Source organism: Phyllostomus discolor, chromosome 1 (assembly GCF_004126475.2).
Source record: "Phyllostomus discolor isolate MPI-MPIP mPhyDis1 chromosome 1, mPhyDis1.pri.v3, whole genome shotgun sequence".
NCBI classification, from domain to species: Eukaryota; Metazoa; Chordata; class Mammalia; order Chiroptera; family Phyllostomidae; genus Phyllostomus; species Phyllostomus discolor.
In genome coordinates this window covers 146,792,038-146,800,331 of record NC_040903.2, presented here as the reverse complement: position 1 = coordinate 146,800,331, position 8,294 = coordinate 146,792,038, and the positions used below count along the sequence as shown (strand labels likewise).

Sequence of the window (8,294 nt, the reverse complement as noted above, 5' to 3'; positions counted from 1 at the left end):
AAGTCAGGGTGAGAGGAGCAGAAATTACTCCAGCAACTACCAATTAAAAATAAGTGGATCCCACAGCACTAAGGGACCATGACTCAAACTGTTGCATCAGCCAAGTTCCAATACCAACTCCCTGAATATGAAGAGGGAGCAAAGAGGAGGGGTGAGGGAGGGAGGCAGAGGTGTCCCACATTCTGGAAAGCTTCCACTTCTTATCCCAAGTGCATACACACCTGACAATTAAGGAGCAAGTGGTAGCTCTTGATTAGTCACTTAGAAAACCCAAGAACATGCCATGAGAGACAGGATCTGTAGGCTGGGAAACTCATCCAATAGTTAGGCTACTTACACAACAGCCCTGCCACCAATTCAGAATTGCTCTTGTCAAATCACATCACATGTGACCCGTTGTCCTTCGTGAAGAACAATTCTACTTCCATAACCACCTTCCCCTCCATCCTGTACTTGTAAATAACTGCTGATTTTCAAAGCATGTTCTCATTCATTGGTTGTGTGTTCACACATACTACTTCATTGGTTGTCACAAAATCCCTGTGGGTTTTGTCAGGTATGTTTTATTTCCATCTAGGATTTTAAATAAGTTCATACTGAGGTTAAAGAGATTTGCCTAAGATCATACAGGGAGTAAGGTTTATATATTTTTAAGTGATATGCCACTATACTTATATATACACAGGATATCTCTGGATGAAACAAAAATGGAATGGACACTGACTACAAGGGAACTAGGGGTCAGGAGTAGAAGTGAAGCTTTCTTTTCACTATTACTCTTTTTGTTGCTTTTTTATTTTACATAATTGTGTATACAACTTCCTGAAATTAAGTGAAAAAGGAAGTTCTAATTAGGAAGCAGAAAACCACAGTTGAATTCTCCTTTCCACTGTATAATATAATGCTGCCTCCCATGTTGGGTAAGTGGTCAGAGCAGATTTCTTTCTCCTGTATCTTCCTACTTATTCCCCATGCCATGATCCCCACCCACATATACACATATTCTATGAGCACTTTCCCATCATTGCCTTCTCTCTGAAAATCTGCCAGGAACTGACAGTGTGCTGAAAACCAACCAAGTGACAGAGAAACTGAAAATGTGATTCTGATTGGTATGTATTCTTATATTTCCTTTGGAAAAAAACATTTTTTCAAACATTTTAAGAGAGTAGAAAAATAACACGACAGCATAAAGTTTCAAGATTAGAAAGAAAAGGCCATAAAAACCTGCCAGTATGAGGGACTATGGTTTCCCAATACTCAACAGGATGGCAAGTCACTGAGAGGACAGAAAAAAATTTCCTTCCCTGGATGTCAAAGGGGATTTCTTGGCCTGAATCCTGTCAAGAAGAGAAGGGATGTATGATACAATGGGCAATGCAGCTACACGTATCTAGAGATATGTAAAATTAAATTGATAAAGTATTGGAAGAAATTGTCTCTCAGGCCACTTTCAAAAGTAAGTATAGAAAGTGCTAACAGAATACTGACACCAAGGGGCAGTCATTACCATAGACTAAAACAGGAGACTACCATGGGAACAGCATAAATATCCTTTTAAAGTTCATTCATTAATTCCATGTAAATTTATTGCACACGTGTCAGGTACCAAGCTAGGATCTAAGACCTCAAAGATGAGTTCCTTCAATAAGCTCATACCCTAAGGAAACTGGCAAATATTTAAAAGACAATGTCATAGGTACTCTTAGACACATACACATCAAAATCTACATCAAGTATGCTCAGGAAAGGTTCACAAAAGTGATAACGCTTGAGCTGAATCTCAAAGGACAATTAGGAGCTCTCCAGGAGTGAGGATAACACATTTCAAGCAGAAGGAATCACATGTGCAAAAGTACTAAGATATGAACAGGCATGGAAATTTCCAGATATTAAAAACATGTGGCTCAGTTGGCTGGGCATTGCTCTGCAGAGTGAAGGGTCATTGGTTCCATTCCCAGTCAAGACACACGCTTGGGTTATGGGTTCAGTTACTGGTCAGGGCCCATATAAGAAGAAACTGATTGATGTTTCTCTCTCACATCAATGTTTCTCTTCTTCTCTATCCCTCCCATCCCCTCTAAAAATAAATAAAATCTTTTTTAAAAAAATGTGGAGGTTGCCATGAATTAGGAGTACAAGAGGACAGAAATAAGGTAAAACATAAGCATGAAGGCCATGGCCCATGTGAAAGAGTTTCTTACTAGAATTACAGATTGCTAAGTGTTGTTTCTAAAAGATTTTATTTATTTATTTATTTGTTTATTTATTTATTTATTTTTAGAGAGAGGAGATGGAAGAGAAAAAGGGAAGAAGGGAAACATCGATCGGTTGCCTCTTCCATATCCCCAACTGGGGACCTGCTGGCAACCAAGGCATATACCCTGACAGGGAATCGAACCAGTGACCTTTCAGTTCACAGGCTGGCATTCAGTCCACTGAGCCACACCAGCCAGTGAACCAAGTGTTTTTAAACAAGGAAAAAATATGTTCGGATTTGTGCTCAGGAAAAGTGAAAATGTAGACAGTACTTACCACTTCTGAAACAGCAGAAGGACACATTAGCATTCATTAATGGATAAGAGTACAGCTCCAGAGTGGGATGAGTGGGTTCAAATTCCAACTGTAGTAATTCCAGCATTATTGAATGTTATCCTACTTGTCTCTCTGCTTTTCTTATGCATATAGGGTATATGTGAGTTCATTTAATCCTCACAACAACCCTACAAGTTAAGTAATACTGTCCATTTTACAGATGGGGACACAGAATCTCAGAGGTAAGGAACTTGCCCAGAGCCTTTGAGGCAGAGTTAACAGTTGAGATTTCAAATCCTGGCTCTGCTAATTACTAGTTTATAAACTTGGACAATACTAATATTATGATTATTGTTATTAAAAAGAGAAAAAAATGGAGGACTTCTGGCCAAGATGGAGGCGTAGGTAGATATGCTTTATTTCCTTGCACAACAAAAAGACAACAATAAATTTAAAAACAAAAACAAACAGAAACGCCAGAAAATCAAACTGTATGGATGTTTGATAGCCAAGGAGTTAAAGAAGAAACATTCACCCAGACTGGTAGCAGAGGCAGAGATAGGCAGCCAGGGCAGGGAGGACACACAGCAAAGTGGCTGCTAGAGGACCAGGCAGTCCCACAATAATGTGCAGATAAATCAGGAGGAACAACTGGGAAGCAAGACAGACCATGCAATACAGGTTTCCAACTCAGGGAAATAAAGCCACAAAACCTCTGGCTGTAAAAAGCTGTGGGAGTTGTGGCAACAATCTCACAGGAGATTCTGTACTCATGGGGTCCTAAAATGTACACAAACACACCCACCCAGGAATCAGCAACAGAAGGGCCCAATTGCTTGTGGGTAGCAGAAGAAGTGACTGTAAGTCACCTGAGAGCTGAGCAAGCAGCACTGTTCTCTCTCTGACCCCTCCCCCACAGGTAACACCACAAGGCAGTAAAGTGGGTTGCCCTACCCTGGCGAATACCTAAAGCTCTGCCCCTTACAACTTACCAGGTACGCCAAGACAAAGAAATATGGCCCAAATGAAAGAATAAAACAACATTCCAGAAAAATAACTAAGTGACAAGGAGATAACCAAACTATCAGATGCAGTTCAAAACACTGGTAATCAGGATACTCACAGAATTGATTGAGTATGGACACAAAATAAACAAAGAAGTAAAGGCTACACAAACTGAAATAGAGGAAAATATATAGGGATCAAACAGTGAAGGGAAACTGGGACTCCAATCTATGACTTGGAACAGAAGGAAGAAATATTCAACCAGAACAGAAAAAAAAAAAAAACAAGAATTCAAAAAAAATGAGGAGAGGCTTAGGAACCTCTGCAACAACTTTAAATATACCAACATCTGAACCATAGGGATGCCAGAAGGAGAAGAGGAAGAGCAACAAATTGAAAACTTATTTGAAAATGAAGGAAAACTTCCCCAATCTGGTGAAGGAAATAGACATACAAGTCCAGGAAGCTCAGAGTCCCAAGGAAGTTGGACCCAAGGAGGAATGTACCAAGACACATCATAATTAAATTACTTAAAATTAAAAATGAGGAGAGAATCTTAAAAGCAGCAAAAGGAGACAGTTACCTACCAAGGAGTGCCTATAAGACTTTCAGCTGATTTCTCTAAAGAAACCTTGCAGGTAAGAAGGGGCTACAAAGAAGTATTCAAAGTCATAAAAGGCAAGGACCTACATCCAAGATTACTCTATCCAGCAAAGCTTTCATTTAGAATGGAAGGGCAGATAAAGTGCTTCTCAGATAAGGTCAAGTTAAAGGAGTTCATCAGCACCAAGCCCTTATTATATGAAATGTTAAAGGGACTTATCTAAGGAAAAGAAGATAAAAAGCATGTACAGTAAAATGACAGCAAACTCACAATTATTAACAACCACACCTGAAACAAAACCACAAACAAACTAAGCAAACAACTAGAAGAGGAACAGAATCACAGGAATGGAGATCACATGGAGGGTTATCAGTGGGGAAGGATAAGGGAAAAGGTACAGGAAATAAGAAGTATAATTGGTAGGTACAATATAGACAGGGAGACGTTAAGAATAGTATAGGAAATGAAGAAGCCAAAGAACTATATGTTCCACCCATGAGCATGAACTAAGGAGGGGGACTGCTGGAGGGAGAGGGGTCAGAGCAGAGGAGGACAAACAAAAGAAAAAAATGGGACAACTGTAATAGCATAATCAATAAAATACACTTTTAAAAAGTAAAAATAATGAAGATTTCAGTGATAAAATAAAAAGAATAACATTGTAATAATTGGGTAAGAAATGCTAAACTACTGGACTTAGTATGAATGGAAAGAAAATAAATGAAGAGGTATCTAAGGCAGATAATCAACATACCCAATGACAGAGCAGATACTGAAAATAAGGACTTGTTATAGGTGACTTTGAGTTTCCTGGCTTGGATAACTGAATACATACTGATGTCAGCTGCTGATATCAAGAAAATAGAGATGATTGCTAGATATAATTAGCTCTATTTTAGGTATGTTGGGTTTAGTCTATAACACATACAGCCTGGTAAGCCTGTATAAATTTATCATGAGTGCTAAGGAAAAAGATCTGGAAATATAGGTTTAGGAAATTGGTATTTAGTTTGATAATTGAACACAGGGTATGAATGAAATGGTCTAAGGAAATATTTTGAGAAAGAAAAGCAGCAGGCCTTGAGAACTCCCAAGGCCATCATCACTTAAAGATGAGATGTGGAAGAAGTGTCCATATAGGAAGTAGGACTCAAGATTCTAACCTCTTCACTAGGGCTATAACCATCATATCAGTAAGTCAGAAGCAGTTTATGCTTTGGCACTTACCTGGGTTTGCTATGTTTGTGGTTACCCTCTCAGATTCAACACCCTGCCATTCCTTCCTTCAGTTCTTCCCCTAATCACTGTAATTAGGCCTCTTTTTCTGCCCTTGTAGAACCTAGCTATAACCCTCAACTTCCTTTTTACTCTTGCAGTATTCTCCTAGAAGTTCTGCTATGCTGGAACTACATTTCCAAGAATCCTGTTTCCTGTACAATTTAGTGTAGAATTGGCCAAAAAAGGAGTTTTCACAAGACCTAGAAAAAAATCAGCAGCCTTTAAGCTGAGGGTCATTGTGGTGAGAGATGGTGACAGGAGCCAATGTCTGGCTCTTCTTCTTCCTCTTCCTCCCTTCTTCTTTTCAATCCTCACCTGACAATGTGTTTATTGATTTTAGAGAGAGAAGGGAGGAAAAGAAACATGGATGTGAGAGAAACATTGATCAGTTGTCTCTTGCAAGCACCCCAAACAGGGACTAACCCACAAACCAGGCCATGTGCCCTGACTGGGAATTGAACCCGTGATCTTTCAGTTTACAGGAAGATGCTCCAACCAAGCCACACTGGCCAGGGTTGTCAGCTCTTCTTTACCGTAGACCAGGCTGGCCAATGGTGGTTGCAGGCCCACCACAGACACTTGGCAGCAGACCCACAGAGGCTGTTTACACAGGGGCATGGCCTCCCATGGCTCTCCCTACAAGATTTCCCTCTGCAGTCTCATTCAGTAGTTGGATGTACCTGGCTTCTCAGATTGACTGGCTGCTGACTCCTGACTTCCCCCTGGACCTTCACGCCCACAGCCCCTGTGACAACTGCATAAGGTCTAATTTATATAATAAATCCCTTGTCTGTAACTCATAAAGATTCTGCCCCCGATTGAACCATGATTGATATATTCCTTCCTGTCTCCAAATTCTGACCTCCATGCCTCATATTCTAATAAAGAATAGCACAATTTCCAGTATTTCACTGAAAGGTGAGGCAGTCCTTATAATAGTTGGGAAGGAGGAATAAAAAGATATTATGAAGATAAAAATAAAAACTAATGGAATATAAAAAACATACAAAAGGGTCAAATTCAAGGTATTTGAAGACTTTTTAGAGACAAATGACTGAAAGAAAAGAGATAAGATACAAATGAGCTATTATCAGTAGAGAAAAGGGGAACAAAAATACTGCTACCACAAAGAATAAAAAAATAAGAGTTCCTCTTTTTTTCCAGCTGGAACCATGGAGGGTGCAGAAGAGAAGAAAGTTCCTGCCAGGCCAGAAACCCTTAAGAAAAAGCAAAGAAATTTCACAAAGCTGAAAATCAAGCACCTGAGAAAGAAGTTTGCCCAAAAGATGCTTCAAAAGACAAGGAGGAAGCTTATCTATGAAAACGCTAAGCACTATCACAAGGAATATAGGCAGATGTACAGATCTGAGATTCGAATGGCTATAATGGCAAGAAAAGCTGGCAACTTCTGTGTACCTGCAGAACCCAAATTGGCATTTGTCATCAGGATCAGAGGTATCAATGGTGTGAGCCCAAAGGTCTGAAAAGTGCTACAGCTTCTTCACCTTCACCAGATCTTCAATGGCACCTTTGTTAAGCTCAACAAGGCTTCAATTAACATGCTGAGGACTGCGGAACCATATATTGCATAGGGGTATCCTAACCTGAAGTAAGTAAATGAATTAATCTACAAGCGTGGGTATGGGAAAATCAACAAAAAAAGAATTGCCCTACAGATAACGCATTGATTGCTCGATCTCTTGGTAATTCTGGCATCATCTGCATGGAAGATCTGATTCATGCGGTCTGTACTGTTGGAAAATGCTTCAAAGAAGCAAACGACTTCCTGTGGCCCTTCAAATTATCTTCTCCACGAGGTGGAATGAAGAAAAAGAGCACCCATTTTGTAGAAGGTGGAGATGCTGGTAACAGGGAAGACCAGATCAACAGGTTTACTAGAAGGATGAACTAAGGTATCTACCATGTTCATTTTTGTAATCTGGTCAGTTAATAAACAGGAACTACTTTAAAATTGATGATAAAAAAAGAAAAAATAAACATTACAAATAATTTAATTTGAAAATTTGAATGAAATGAATTACTAAAAAAATACAAGCTATCAACAGTGAATCAAGAGAAAGCTTGCATAATTCAATCCAATAAACAATAAAGAATTTAAGTCTGTAGTTAAACTTTTCATAAAGAAAATGCCTGGTGCTGATGACTTTATAGGCAAGTTCTACCAAGAAGAAAGATAAACAAATTTTATATAAACTTTTCAAATAAACACATAAAAGAAAAGCTCTTTACTCATTGTATGAGGGTAATATAACTTCGATATCAAAACCAGACTAGAATAGATTAAAAAATAAAAAGTCTAGACTCAAAATAGCACCACTTGTGACCCACAGACACAAAATCCTAAATATTACACAAGTGAATCCAGCAATGTATAAAAATATATATTCCCTGACCAAGTAAGGTTTGTACCAAGAAGGCAAATTTGGTTTATTAATCAAAAGTTGAGTGCTCTAATCATCACATTATCAAATTAAAGAAGAAAAATCATTTGCCATTTCAATTAATACAGAAATAGCATTGGATAAAATTTAATACCTTTTTATGATAAAAACTCAAAACAGGTTTGGAATTTAAGAGCACATGTATATAAAAACCATACAATAATCTCATTTAATATTGAAATACTGAAAATATTTCCATCACATACAGGAATAAGAAAAGGGTATTTGCTATCATCACTTCTATTCAGCATAGCAGAGGCCCTAACTAATTCAGACAACAAAACAAAATATGAAAGGATTGAAAAGACACAAAAATAGTCATTTTGTACATAGAAAACCCAAAGAAATCAACAATTAGAATGAGTTTTCCAAAAATGTCAGATACAAAAATGTATATAAAATAGCCTATT

General features: G+C 38.3%; 1 pseudogene; it reads left to right on the top strand.

The window, feature by feature from the left end:
- The first annotated feature begins 6,579 nt into the window (after nt 1-6,579).
- On the top strand, nt 6,580-7,398 carry LOC114490302 (annotated as a pseudogene).
- Nucleotides 7,399-8,294: the final 896 nt, after the last annotated feature.